Raw genomic sequence first — 16047 nt, 5'->3', positions numbered from 1 at the left:
TGGCTTCAATTTGCAATGTAGATATTTCTAACCACAAGCAGTTTTTATGTGAATACCATATTGTTTTCCTTCGTGATATTTTTGTTTCTCCAACAATAATTAAATCCTTAGATTTCAGTTTGCATAATATTTTCTCAAGGCTTCAAATGCAGTGTGCCCCTTGCAGGTGTTGAAAATCATTAAAATTTACGTCCTTCCATATGCTGTTGCATTCCCTTTTGAACAGGATATTTTCCTGCCTGTAATGTGAGATATGGAAATTATTTTCATTGTCAAAGAATGGGTAGAATAGTTGGTGAATATCCCAATCTTGATATCATGGAGCTAGTACATATACGGCAAAATATATGTAAGTGACAAAAACTTCAAAATTGATAACTTGGTCTTTTATATCACAAAACATTACAGTGTTGTCCAGCAAGGCAAAATATAGTTATAGTATGTCCCAAAAATAATCTTCAGGTGTTCAGTTTATCCCAGAAATTAATTATCACGATGTGTAAGTTTGATATTTTTTGCATTTTGTAGCACAAAAACTCTAGTGTAGTCCAGTAATGCCAAATATGGTTCGAGTATATCCTATTTTTTTCTCGTGTACAGTGTTCCAACAGGAAGTATGACTTTGTGCAAAAATTACCACATTAAATTAGCCACCGAAGGTGGGCCAAGATGGTATGAAAGGAGTGCTGATGATAGTTGTTTAAAAAGCTTTTAAAAGATTCCAACATTTTCCCACCCATCCCACAAACTTACACAAATTTTCAGGGTAAAACCAGATGCCACTGTTGACCTTTCTTGAAATATTTCCCTGCTTGCATACTCGAGGGATGGTGTCAGCAGGCCAAGTCATCACATCGAAGTTCAGGAGTCAATTTTTATTTTTCCTCTGATCTGTCTGATGGAGACGAGAGTGGCGGAGTTAGGGTGAAAACAAAAACGTTTTTCAAATGTAAATGAAAAAAAAAAATAAAAACAGAAGCCCTTTCAAACAGCTTTTTCTTTATTTCTTTCTTTCTTTATATATCTGTCTGAGGAGTGAATTCTTGCAAAAAAATTTTTTTGAAAGGCTCACTTGGTTGCACCTGGATGGGTTTGAGGGTTGCGGAGTAGCAGCTGAACCCCAAATCCTATCCAGGTTCCTCCTGGTAACTCCATCTTTGCTCTTTGCTTATTTGTGTTCCTTCTGATTCCAATGCAGCATTAAGTCTTCCATTTGATTTGAAATTCAGTGAGGCCTGATTCTCTGTTGTAGTCCTGTCAACGAGCCAGCAGAATAGCATTGTGTATGGTGGAAGGGTCAGCGTGCAGGGCTTGCTGCAACTGAATGCTGAGATGAAGAGTCACACATTTCACTGACTTCTCCTGCCACTTACAAGCACTCATCAAAGGCTGCAGCATTCGCATTGCAGCACGTTAATTAAAGGTCTTCCTTACTTCAACAGATGCTTTTGTCAGGTGCAGATTCACACTTCTCTTGGTGTGAATCTCATTAGATATGTTTGATAACGTCATTTGATTCGTCCTGTTTTCATTGCTCATTGCACGACAATGCCACACCACACCATAGTTTTATAATTGCATGTTCAAATATGCTTTCCTTCCCTTTCCCTCTCCCTTTTTCTGACTTCTCAGACAACTGATGCAACAGTTAAAAAACATCAGTTGCTCTGACAAAAAAAGGATAATTTACATGTGTACTGGTTTACCATAAAATGTGTAAAAATGTGGTTCTGTTGCTCTTTTACCAAAATGTGGTGAAACAGCATCAATATAGCAGGTAAATAAAGTGGTTTATCCACAGCCAAACTTAATTGGTGCATCACACAATACATTGAGATTGGGTTTTTAAAAGCGAGCTATTACTTCCACCAGCGAAGGTGAATGAAGGTTTTTTTCACCCCTGTCTGTCTGTCTGTTTGTTTGTGAACAGTATAATCTCAAAAAGTTATGGACGGATTCGGACGAAATTTGATGGAGAGCTTGTGTATGTGACAAGGCCGAAATTTTTAAATTTTGCTGAAGATCTGGATCCGGATATAAAACTGAGAGTTTTAAAAATGATTCTTCACCAATGAGTTAGTATTATGAGACAATCATATTGTGCTCGTCTGAGACGGAATACGAGCATATTATGAGACTAAGGATTTGTTACTCCTTGGGTGTCATTCCCCTGGTCTCTGTATATACTCCGACTGAGATGAATAATCTCACCGAGAAGGACGCATTCTTTGCTATGCTTGAGTGTGTGGTGGAGCAGTGCCCAAAGTGAGATACTTTTCTCATCTTAAGGGATTTCAATGCATCGACTGGAACTGATAGGGATGGTTATGAGACATGTATTTGTCTCCATAAGTCTGGAACTGTGAACCAGAATAGCACAAAGTTCCTTGACTTTGCAAGAAGTCATGGACTTAGGGTGGCTGGTTCATGGTTTCAGTGCCAACAGGCTCATTGCTGGATGTGGTATTCCTACGCTGGTGGTGTGTTAAAGGAAATTGACCATGTGCTCTTTGAAGGTCGCTGGAGGATGATCCAGAACTGCAAGGTCTACCGGAGTACTCAGTTCCTCAATACTGACCACCGGCTTGTTGTAGCAACTCTGAATTTTCAGCTTAAATCCAGGAGAATGGTACCATCCCAGCCTCGGCTGGATGTTGGCAATCTCAAGAAAGAGAGGGTTCCTGAGGAGTTTGCGAACAGGCTGAGTTGGGATTTGGTGGATCTGGGTGCTTTGTGGAATCCTGAAGAGTTGTGGAGTGCCTTAAATACCACTCTCCTTGATAATGCCAGTGCATGTCTTTGGAACTCACAATGTAGGTGAAGAAGAATTTTGTCTCTCAAGTGTCACTGGATACCATTGACCAGAGTCGCAGGGCCAGGCTGAATGGCAGAGCTGAGCTGTTCAGGGAGTTGAGGCATAAAACTGTGCATGCGCTGAGAGTGGACAAGTAGGCCTATGTCTGAGGAATCTGTGATGGGTAGAGCATCAGCTGTGGTCAACTGATTCTTATCCTGCTTACAGAGGAATCTGTGCATTCTGTTCCTCTGTGCCCATCGCTCAGTGTACTGCAGTTGGAGTGTCAGGTGGTGGACTTCAGAAGAGTCCGAAGTGAAGGCCTGTTCGGCTGGTTACTGTGAGCGACTGAACCAGGCTGATCCACCAGCTGTCGATTTGGATGTACGAGGCGTTCCTATCCCTATTGCTGACTCTCCAATCAACTGTGATGCACCTTCATTTGTGGAAATACAGGCTGCGGTGAACCAGTTGAAATTGGGTAAAGCTCCTGGGATCTTTGGCATCCATGCTGAACTTATCAAGGCTGGTGGAAATGCGGGACTCATGTTGTTGCATACAGTTCTGTGCTCTGCCTGGAACACAGGCATCATCCCAACTGGAAGATGGGCCTTGTTATCCCTCTCTGGAAAAGGAAGGGTATTCATCAGGAATACTACAACTACCCTGAGGTGATGTTGTGCTCAGTGCTGGGCAAGGTCTTTGCTTGGATAATTCTTGATAGGGTTTGCCACCATCTGCTTGAACATAAGCACCCAGTGCAGTCAGGCTTTGCACAAAAGAGGTCAACGATTGACCATATCCTTGCCCTTCAGGTTCTCACCAAACACAGATGAGAGTTACGGCGTGGGCTGCTTACAGCCTACATTGATTTCTACAAAGCATTCTTCTCAGTGAATCGGGATGCCCTCTGGAAGACTCTTGGTTTTCGTGGGGTGCCACCAAAACTGATCAATCTGATGTCCGAGCTATACTCTGGTACTGAGAGTGCTGCTAGATGTGGTGGTATCATCTCTGACATATTTTCAGTTGCAACTGAAGTTCGTTAGTGGTGAGTACTGGCCACCACGCTTTTTAGTGCTTGGATGGGCTGGATTCCGTGGAGGATGTCTGAGAGATTAACCTGTGGTGTATTGTTTGGGAATGTCAAGATATCTGACCTTGATTTTGCAGGTGATGCAGTAATCTTTGCGGAGACTCTGGATATCCTTTTGGGGGCCCTTGGGGTGCTGAATGAGGAGTTGGCGCCACTTGGATTCCAGGTGTCCTGGGTCGAAACAAAGTTCCAGGCTTTCAATGACATGTTGGATACTGCCATTTTGTCTATACCTGTTTGTGTTGAGGATGTTGAGGTCACTGAAAGATTCACTTACCTTGGCAGTGACATTCATGTCTCTGCTGGCTGTGAGCCAGAGGTCAATATATGTCTTGGTTGGGCCTGGTGAGATATGAATTCACTGGATCATTGGGTGTGGTGCTGTCAGTACCTGTGCAGGAGAACGAAAGTCCAAGTTTTCAGGTCCTTGTTGCTTCCAGTCTTGCTCTATGGATGTGAGACTTGGATTCTGACCAGGGATCTGAGATGGCGACGTAATTCCTTTGGTACCAGGACTGTTCGGAGAATCCTTAGCTATCGCAGATTGGACTCTGTGTCCAACGAGCGGATGCTGAGAGATACTCAAATGAAATTTGTTACCTGCATAGTCTATGAGCGCCAGCTGCAGCTGTATGGACAGGTGGATCGTTTTCCTGATGTTGATCCTGCTCACCGGATTATTGCAGTGAGGGAGCCTCATGAGTAGAGGAGGCCAATGGGCCGACCACGTGCCTGGTGGTTGTGGCTCGTGGTTGCGGCAGGTTTATCTGCATCTTGGGGAGATGGGGATGGGCCAGGCATCTGCCTGTGGGATGGCCAGATGAAGGCCCCTGGAATACCAGCAGAAAGTTGACACACTGACGCATTGCTCCGGTGCATGCTCCCATACCTGACCTGACTTGAGTGACAGGGCTAAAATGACATTATAGCACGAGAAATCAAAAAGTTATTTCCAGATTCCGACAAAATTTGGTGGATGAGTTGGTTAGTTGACAAGAACAAGTTGATGAAATTTTAGTTCAGGCCGAATTCAAATCCGACCTATTAGTGGGATACAAAATGTAAACTCATCAGCTTGGCGGCGGTATGTGCTCTACCGAGTGCCCTTCTTGTTTTACCATGATATAGGGACACTTTAATGACCATATGTTTGGATGAAAGCAGTTAGCATGGGATGTGGGTGCTTTATCATAATAAAATTGGGCAGTTCCCTTGATGTATCCCTGAACCTAAAATACTCGAAAGCTGCTTGGCAAATTTCCCTCAAATTTTGAATAAATACTCGGGCTTCCCAGGATCAGGTCATGTGTCTGAAACCGACTCCACCACTACATTCACAAGGGTGGGGAGATGACTTGCAATTTTAACCTGTGTGCTTGCAATTGTGAAAATGGTTTAACCACTGACCTCTGCCAGAGTAAAAGCATGCAAGAGGATGGGGAAATTATGCTAATTATGAAAAAAATCCTCGAGGTTAAGATGTATATATCCTTTTTTGCACAGCTTTGTTGATACCTTTTAAAGATTCTTTACTTCTGTCTAAAACGTCCTGTAGTAATGCTAATTGCTCGGGAAAATTATCATACTTCATCGGAAAAGATGCATGGATTTGTAAATAAAAACATGTGTCGATGTCTGTATTCATCTCCTGAGCTTTCAAAGTTGCAATTTTCAACTGTGGACATGGCATCATGCAAGGTATGCCATGCCAACATATTTCACTCTTGGAGGGAATGAGTATTATTAGTCAAGAGAAATATCTTTCGGTAGATGATTTTCTGGAGGAAAAATATACAGCCAGAGTACGAAAGCAGAAATAATCACAGTTTTTGGGCGTACCATTTACCCAAATGCCATTTCATTCCACAGACCGAGACAAAGATGTTCAGTTATCCAAGAACAACCAAGAGTAAGGATGTAGTTCTTGGAGCTGCAATGCAAAGTAGTGGGAAATACAGTACTCATGAATTTGAATACAATGTCGCCTTCCATAAATAAGTCACAGATTCAGCATGGAAATTGTTTTCCGTCATGTCTTGTCATTTTGCAGAGATCGGGGGAGAAAAATAACAATAGGTGAGTTGATAATGCAAGGAGTATGCAAGGTAAAAGTTGGCATACACAGTCAAACTTTTACCCAATTGGTCAAATGAAACTCGTGTTTGGTGTAACTTGTACACCCACACCCTACGAGAGCGGGAGGAAGGGTCGTGTTATTATTCTTCCTGGGATATGTATATAACAGTACATCTACGCTTGGGTCCATCAGCATACAATGATGAGCATATAATGCCTCAAACAACGATGGATTTCCTCCCTTTGAGTTTAGTGTGAAACAGGATTCGCGACTGTTTAAAAACACGGATATTCAGCTAATCACGGAGTTCGCCCAAGGTGATAAAATCCCTTGTGGATGGGGCAAATAAAGTCAGTGCAAGCTACATCATGCAAGTCCTTCTGTCATGTCATTATTGGAATCTCCCACGATGAGGCTGAAGCACAAGGTCTGTCGCTCTCAGATTGCATGCAGGTTTGTGGCCTCTTGGTTTTGTACCCATTCTCCTCAATTCTAGTTACATCTGCTTTCTCAACCATCTGACCTTGCACAGCAACTCCAGGATGTACATGTTATTCCAGTAGCTCCCTACTGAGTAAACTTCCAAAATCCATTTTGGTTGAGATTGGATAAGTAACGACCGAATCTATCGTGGTCAAAAATACAGACAGACACGAAATTTCATATTTTAGTTTGATGCAGATCAAGTTGGCTGGAGTATACTGTCACACAAACAAATATGTTATGTGAAAAAGTCAAGAGGGCTTCTATTTCATCTTGACATGTCTGTGCCTTCATGACAAGCGGTGAAGGTCCAAAGGTACAGCTCAGATGTGTAAGAGTTCACTGGGTTGAAAAAATCTTTGTAAAGTTTGCCAATATATTCCTGCTTTCTTTTAGAAACAAAAGTTGTACTGAACCTCAAGAGACATTCTCTCTCATAAAACATCTTAGCCAGTATATGCCCACCTTAAAACTCACTGTGTCAGATGTATACGTTTTTGAGGGAAAGGTGTGCATTCGTTGGATGAACACTTGATGTCCTGTGCGGCATGTCACTTGCTCAACAGTTTCATCCTTTTACATGGACACCAACTGTGCAAGGTGTTTCAACTGTAATAACACAATTCAAATTAAAAAAAAAAACAATTGTTTGTGTAATCTGTTGTTTAAAATTGACTTGTTGAATCTTGACTGCTTAGTTTAAATATTTATTTATTTTTTAAAAGATAAAAATGTGTTTTTGAGATTTTAAAAGTCAAATAAATCCAGTACTTGTTTAAATTTATTATGCTTTAAAGATGCCAGATGTTTATTGTACTGAAACGTGTGAGAACGGTGCCTCTGCCTCTTATTTCAATGGTTTCAAAATTGATTATTGGGACGAAGGTCAAAACAAATTAATACGAAAAAGTTTACTGGAAAAACAAAAATGAAAATATTAAACAGGAGCAAATGTAGGGGAAGTCAGACATGACTTCTACTGGGGTGACCATCTAGCAAAGCAGGCCATACATTGGGCATCCACCATCAATTTGAGTCTTTTGTTGAGAAATCAGAACTACTCAAAGCCTACAAGGTCTTTACGCATGGCCCAATGGAGTAATGATCTCTCCTTTGGCTGGCAACACAGCATCACATTCAGCTCTTCTGAATTATGTGTAATTTCAAGTTCTCAACATGATTGGAATATCCTGCAATGAGGTTGAAGAACAAAGTATATGGCTCTCGGATTGCATGCAGGTTTGTCGACTCTTGGTTTTGCACCCACTCTCCTCAATTTTAGCTGTATCTGCTTTCTCAGCCATCTGACCCTGCACAGTAACTCCAGGATGTAAATGTTCTTCCAGTAACTCCCCACTGAGTAAAAGTTCAAAATCCAGGATAACTCCACACCTCAATTATATTGCTCCTAACTTCTCCCATACATTTAACCACTTCCCATAGGCTGTTCTATCTTACCCTTCCTTCCACGGCTTCAAGCTGGCAGTGCATTGCCATCTCATGTCATCCCCCATCTTTAGTCAAAATAATTTCACCTCTCTTAAACTCTGCATAACAAAGGTCTCTTATTTGCAGGTTTCCGTGCTTCCTCACATCATCTTTTGCTGTACATTCATTCCCTTGCCTTTTGTGTCCAATTGATTGCTCTGTTGTCCCTGTGGAAGTTCATATGCTCTACTACCTTCCTCTTCCATGATCCTTGATCTTATAAAGGAAAAAAATCCATGTAAAGTGAACCACCAGGGAAAAGTGGAAACACTCAAGTAAAGTCACCAACCACTTATTCAGCCCATGCACATGCTGCTGTATGTTCTGACACTTCATTGGAATTACAACTCTGTTATCGATAGATCTTTTCTGCTAACATTACCTTCCTGCAGAAGTATTAAAATTGTATTTGAGTTTAAAATTGTTTTAACTGTCATCATTGGTCTGATCTCAAATCATACATGACTGTTAAATGCCTATATTCATGTCTATGAAATCAGACGAAGTACACCCATGGTGGTTTGCCTTCATATAAATGGATTACAGAAGAGCGAGATCATGGGATGAGAAGAGGAGGGATGAAGCCATTACTCATATGAATGAGGAATCAGTGCTGTTGAGAGTAATGAAATTGAGGATATTTGATGATTTCCAAGCAATTAAATTAATTTAATTGATATTGAATTATATGCAAAGACTATGTTGAATTGTCATCGAAAAGGCCCAGACCAACAATTTAGGAACAGCGTACAAAAAGATGACACGAGTTTTCCTCTTGCACGAGTATTCATTTTTGATCCAAATCTCCAATTGAGTCATTATTTTTTGTTGAGAGTTTCTAAGCATTCACACTTGTGCCCATCTTAATGTTACACAGATGAGTGCTACAACTTTAACATGGTTTTTCAGTCTGAGGTCAATTTTGGGAGGATGATTTTGTGGGTGGGCTTGATAAGTTATTGCCTGACCGCAAAAGGCCAAGATGACTGGGGTCAACTCAACAATAAACTGAAATTGTCTGCAAAGTAGGTCATGTAAGGTACCTATCAAAATGTTTCTAATGATGAGTATAATCTAAGTGAAGACAATATGATAAAAAAAAAAACAATTCAATTCCAGTCACAATCGCTTACAGTCTTCTTCCAACCAATGCATCCATTTTGCATTCTCTGGTGATACAGAAAGGTGTTTTCGATGGAATAAGAGTTGCAACTTGTTGACCACATTAAAGACATACAAGCAAGGTTCTACTGATTCAACACCCAAGGCATTTATTATATCGCTTTTCATATGACTAAAAGGGAGGAAAAAAATCCACATCTATTCTACAGGGAAGTTGGTCTTGTGGGCAAAGTTCATGCGGTGGGATTTCAAAAGGATAATCAGGCAATTCAATGGAAACTCTTCTTTTGAATGTGCAGTACTTATAGTTGTGAAACATATTTTTGTCTTCAAAAGATTTGGCCATTTTTTTTTTGTATGGGAGAAGTACTCATATTTTTGTCTTTTTTTTTCTCTTCTCCCTCAGTGTACTGCTGAGATTTATTTTACGTGCTGGAGTATTTATGCCCGTCTTAAATTTTGCATAAAACCATATCACTGGTAACTTTTTTCCTTTTCACTTTTGTGTATTATTTTTACATAACCAGATCCAAAATTTTACTTCCTTCTATTATAGTTAATATTAATTATTATTAGCCCCCATTGGACTTAGTCCAAAATGGGAGTTTATAGATTTGGTCTTGATTTTCGTGTCCGTGCGTGCGTGTGTATCTAGGATATGTTGGGACCGATTTGATCCGTACTTGGCACAAAGACAGCAAATGATAGTATACATTAGCACATAATTTTGTTTCGCGATACAATCAAAGATGGCCGACTGGCAGCCAGTTTTGTTGTTAAAAACGCAATATTGAACACGTCCTCAACCATTTCTCAGAAATTCTTTGACCGATGTTATTCAAACTTTGCAAACTGATAAGGAATGATGGCTTGCTTATATAGGCAAGTCATTTTGTTTCCAGATCAGATCCAAGATGGCCGAGTGGTGGCCATTTTGTTACTTAAATGTGTCCCCAACCATTTCTCAGACATGCATGTTTCGATGATGTTCAAACTTGGCACACGCTCAGCACATGAGGGCATTCGTGTTCCTCTCACTTTATTTTGCGATCTGCTCAAAGATGGCTGACTGGCGGTCATTTTAGTTGTTAAAAAAAACCCGGTATCAACCACGTCCTCAACCATTTCTCGGACCAGCAGAAACAGATCTTGTTCAAACTTGGCATACATATAACGAATGATGACGTACATAAGCACATCATTTTTTTTCGAGATCAGATCAAAGATGGCCGACTGAGGCCATTTTGTTACTTAAATATGTCCCAAACCATTTTTCAGACATTTATGGTCTGATTTTGTTCAAATGTGGCACAAGCACAGTACACGATGTCATGAACTTGCACCTAATTTTAGTTTACGATCTGATTAAAGATGGATGACTGCAAGACTGGCGGCCAATTTAGTCGTAAATATATATCAGCGAGCCATTTAACTCTGGAGAGCAAAATTACTAAAACAACGGGTTCTACGATATTTTATTGTACACCTCTCCTTCCAAATTCCATATTTAGGCGATGCATGACGTCATCTCCGGGTGCCAAAGGAAGGTAGTACTCAGTTTTAACTCCATTTTCTTTCTTGTTAAGGCCCAGTCACACATTGACGTTTTAGCCAGGAATGGCAACGTATAAAAATGCACGTAAAACGTTGGCGTACGCTGAAGTTTTGAGGTTTTTTTTTTAATTTTGGTCGTATTCATAACGTGTTGGTCATATGCATAACGTATTAGTAACGGGCATAAAACGTTTCGTTGTGTTAAAGATAACTTATACTAACAAATGCTTAGCCTGTTGTCAGCGTTCACAACCTATGCCCAACGATAGTTTAACTTAGTCATAGTGCGCTGCACGTATCGCCGACTAACTCGTGGCGTTCTCTGTTAAAAACCTGCCGCTCGCCAATTTAAATCATAACCGCCTGAAAATTGGAAGTGTCAACATCGCAGTCACACCTTGACGATTTAGCCAGCGTATGCCGACCTATGAAAAATGTGTCTAAAACGCTGGGACACGTCGAATACGGTATGGGTAAGTTGTGTATACGTTAGGAGCATGATGAAAAACAATGAAGTACGCTGGCATATTACGTGGTACGTCTAGTACGTCGTGAAATTTCAAGCATGCTGAAAATTTTACGATGTACTCGACGTATGGCTCACAAGTTCTGCACACGCTGGCATAAGTTCTCGGCATGCTCCGCAATCGTTTACACACGTCGGCCACACATTACTTGTAAGTTACTCATAAGTCGAAACACGTCGAGGTAATGTTTAGCATACCCGAAAGTTAATTTTTAACCTACGAGTAACGTGCTTTGAACCTATTAGTAGCGTGCTTTGAACCTATGAGCAGCGTGCTTTGAACCTATGTGTAACGTATCTCAAACGCACATTGGCGTATGTAGACGAATTTGATTGATGTCTTCTGGACGACCACAGAACTTACTGAACGTGTTTCTAACTTAGAGCTATCGTATAATGGCGTATCGGCAGCGTTTAGGGGAATTGGAATATACAAATGGGCTTCACAAGAGGAACCCATCAGTGTTCCAGACTCCATGTTGAGTAGATGTCAATGTCAGTAGCAGTGGCAGTAGCAGTAGTAGTAGTAGTAGCAGCAGTAGTTCGAGAGAATTTAGTGATGTCGATGTTATTAGTAGTAGTAGTAGTAGTAGTAGTAGTAGTAATTCGAGAGAATTTAGTGATGTCGATGTTGGTAGTAGTAGTAGTACTAGTAGTAATAGTTCGAGAGAATTTAGTGATGTCGATGTTAGTAGTCATAGTATTAGTAGTTCGAGAGAATTTAGTGATGTCGATGTTGGTAGTAGTAGTAGTAGTAGTAGTTCGAGAGAATTTAATGATGTCGATGTTATTAGTCGTATTTCGAGAGAATTTAGTGATGTCAATATTGGTAGTAGTAGTAGTAGTAGTAGTAGTAGTAGTAGTAGTAGTAGTAGTAGTAGTAGTAGTAGTAGTAGTAGTAGTAGTAGTAGTAGTACTTTCGAGTAACGTGTTGCAAAGTGTGAACAACGTTCGTGTAGCGTGCTTACAAAACGTTACTCATAGGTTAGAAATAAGTTTCGGGTATGCTAAACATTACCTCGACGTGTTTCGACTTATGAGTAACTTACAAGTAACGTGTTTCAACGTGTGTCAGCGATCGCATAACGTGCTTACAACGTATGGCCAGCGTAGCGGAACATGTGAGTCATACGCCAGCATACGTCGTAAAATTTCAAGCATGAAAAAATTTGAGGAAAACCTAAAAGTTCAACGTTTAAAGCTAGCATAATACCACTTATGGCAGTGTTTTTCAGCGTGGTCTTAACATATACAAAAACGTACCCATAACGTATTCGACGTGTACCAGCGTTTTTACAAAAATTTCCCAAAAATCGGCATAAGCTGGCTAAAACGTCAAGGTGTGACTGGGCCTTTACTTGCAAAATCGAAGATTTTTCAAGTATATTGGTCAGTCGATTTTGTTATTTGGTCTGTTTGTCCCTCTGTCAATCACCTACGGGTCACAAATTTAAAACAGATCTTCACCACATGGTGTATGCCTGGTGTTGGCTTAATGGTTAGAGTGGTAGGCTTGGGATACTAGGATCCTGAGTTCAAATCCAATTTGGCTGTTAAATTAATATCAGGTGGGGTTAACTCTACCTGTCATCCTTCTGAGGCTGGCAAAATGAGTACCAGCTTGCTGGTATCCTGCATTGGAGTGGTGACCTGTCCAGGATTGTCCCAAATAGCCAAGGAGACTGCTTAGGCAGCATCAATGTCTGCACAGAGTATGGTCTGAATGGATGGATGGACCACATGGTTAGAGTATGGCATTAGCAAGAAGCCTATTGTTTTTGAGGTCAAAAGTTCAGCAAATTTGAAAAATTTCCGAAGTCCTCGATTTTCATCCGATTGACTAGAAATTTGAACAGGATTTACATATCAGCTCATTGAATTCAACCACCTATTATTTTAAAGGTCAAAATTGGCCAAAAGGTAAACATAGGCTGAAGATCAACAACTTCGGTGGGATTTCTAAAAAACTCAATTTTCATCCGATTTTCTTCAAATTTAAAGAGGATATATATATATATATATATATATATATATATATATATATATATATATATATATATATATATATATATATATATATATATATTTCAGGTCACTGAATTCAAACTGTAAATTATTTTGAGGTCAACATAGACCAAAAGGTCAATATAGGCCAAAAGTCAACAACTTATGTGAGAGGTGCTAAAATCCTCAATTTTCATCCAATTGACGTGAAATTTGAAGAGGATTTATGTTTCAGGTCACTGAATTCAATCATCCAATTATTTTTGAGGTCAACATATGCCCAAGGTCAACAACTTAGGAGAGATTTCTAAAATCCGCAATTTTCATCCCATTGACTTGAAATTTGAAGAGGAGTTACATGTTTGGTCATTGAATTCAGCCACCAATTATTGTTGACGTCAAATTTGTTTTATGGATTTTGCAAGTATCGTGCTCTGCTCAATGTATTTTTATAGTTTTTCTTGTTTGTTTGTCCGGGCGATATCTTTGCCATCCTTTGAGCTAGGAAGATGAAATTTGGGAACAAATGTGAAGATATGCTTTGGCAAAAACTGTTTTTAATTCTTTTTTAATTAATCAATTAATTATTTCATTATTGTCGATTTATTAAGTATTATATCTTTTATTTCTCATCTTGGCAATATCTCAGGAACCTTTTCAGCTCGTAAGCTGCTATTTGGACATGACAGTGACCAAGTGATTTGGCTATCAACATTATTTTTGATTTATTGATTAATTAATTAATTGAGGAATTGTTTTCCTTCTTGTTTGTCTGGGCGATATCTCAGCCATCCTTTGAGCTCGGAAGCTGAAATTTGGGGACAAAAGTGAAGATGTGCTTTGGCAAAAAGTGTATTTTAATTTTTATTTGATTAATTAAGTAATTGATTTATTACTTGATTATCGATTTATTAATTACTCATTTATTTTATTTCTCATCCTGGCAATATCTGAGGCAGCTTTTGAACTAGGAAGCTGATACTTGGACAGAACAGTGACCAAGTGATTTGGCAATGAAGAGAATTAATCAATTCATCGATTAATTATTTTCTTTCTTGCTTTCTGGAAGATATCTCAACCATCCTTTGAGTTCGGAAGCCGAAATATGGGGACAAAAGTAAAGATGTTCTTTGGCAAAAATGTTATTCTATATTTTGTGATTAATCAATTAATCGATGAATTATTCATGTTTTGATTCATCACTTAATTTTAAATAATTACAGATTCAGATGAAACAGTGGTGGTTTAGGTTTGCCATTCAGCAATTGAATGAGAAATTAATTATTTTATGATTATTATTTTTCTAATTCAATTTATCAAGTAATCAATCAATTATTGTACACCACTCCCTCCCAATTCCGACTCCATGTGCTGCAAGGCGGCATTGTCGGGTGCTGAAGGTGACCCGGTGATGTTGCACACTGGAAGATTTGTTCGTTATTTCTTTGGCATGGGGGCAGTGTACTTTGAATATACCGCAACATGTTTTTTTCATGTTTGTCCGGGCGATATCTGTGAGTTTCTGAAATATTTGATGGCTCTTTTTCTTGTTTTTCTGGTTTTATATTACCATTAATCTTATTGACTTTATTTTTTGTATGTATGTCATGCAATGCTAAGTCGCAGTGCTCCAATTTTAAACGTTCTCACTCTTACATTGAGAAGGCAGTTTTACTGGGACTAGCTTACATTCCACCTGCAATATCGTCCATCCAAACCATATGATTCTTCATCCACATGCTAATGTCCACAAACCTAGACCAAGAAGCTTACTCATCACAGGATTATTATTACTTCTGAGCAGATCTTTTTTCCCCCATGCATTCACTTACAATATGTGACTTTCAAAATGACTTAATCCACCCCAAAATGCTCGCGGCACATGCACAGAATCCCTATCAACAAAGTCCATCGGGCTAGCTGAATGTATATCTTGCGTGCCATATAAGGATTGTTATATTAAATGGCTCACAAAGCTTTGAAAAGAAGCCAAAAATACTTGGAAACGTACCTGGGAGAAAGGGGTGTGTCTTTGCACAACAAAAGATTTGAAGAACTTTCTGATCAACTTGATCAAAAAGTGTATTTCCTGCAGCCCGAACTGAGAAAAACTCCCGACGATGTGGGCCCGTGCAAGGCCTGTGGACAGGCTGTGGACTGGCATGTACTACCCGACTTCTCCGATCATCCCTGCCAGTGAGTGCACTTTAAACCTTGCCTGATTACCTCCTGTGCACATTCTCCACTAATGTAAACCAATCAACCAGAAGGCAAGTGGTGCAATTGGCAGGCAAATCTAAATATGTGAAGCGTGATGAGCACTCCCCCAATCTCCAATGGACATAGTCGTACACCAAAGCGTCACTTCCAATCCGGAGGTATCAGCCTGGCGAATATGTCAAACAGCCAAAGATTACATAGTCAACATCAGTTAAACTACAAATGGAGCTGCCTATCTGGATTTCTGGCCTATTTGCCTCTTTCGAAAGTGCCTTTTTATTGTCATGTTGTTTATTGTCATCTTTTGATTTTTTTATTGTCATATTGTTTACAGCTATAAAGACATTCACAAATAGTATACACATGAACATCCTAATGCTAAACATTGTGGAAGAACTCTGGGAAGGGTATGAAACAGCAAAGTGCTTACCTTGTGAAGGCCTTATTGGTTGCTTAATGCAGCTTCTTCGGTGAGAAGAGCAAGGGCAGTGTAAATTTATATATAATTTATAATCCCAGCCACCTGGATTTAGTTGATTAGGTGAGAGCTGATTGGCTATTCCCTTCATTCACAGGTGAAAGATGTGGGTGGGTCTTTCTATATTATTTACTAACAAATACAACCTGTTGCTTGACTAATGGGAATATTAGGGGGGAGAGGGAGAGAGGAGAGAGAGGAAGGG

General features: G+C 39.8%; 1 long non-coding RNA gene across 1 annotated transcript; it reads right to left on the bottom strand.

The window, feature by feature from the left end:
* Nucleotides 1-679: 679 nt before the first annotated feature.
* Nucleotides 680-15264, bottom strand: LOC147008642 (uncharacterized). Its single transcript, XR_015053288.1, has 3 exons — nt 15156-15264; nt 6928-7059; nt 680-895 (listed from the first exon to the last, which is right to left on the bottom strand). It is a non-coding gene; the product is annotated as an uncharacterized LOC147008642 (long non-coding RNA).
* Between the last annotated feature and the right edge of the window lie 783 nt (nt 15265-16047).

Source organism: Eptatretus burgeri, chromosome 18 (assembly GCF_056783735.1).
Source record: "Eptatretus burgeri isolate ZD-2024b chromosome 18, Ebu_testis_v1, whole genome shotgun sequence".
Lineage (NCBI taxonomy): Eukaryota > Metazoa > Chordata > Myxini > Myxiniformes > Myxinidae > Eptatretus > Eptatretus burgeri.
Note: the sequence above shows the minus strand (reverse complement) of the source record. Positions and strands in the feature narration are given on the sequence as shown.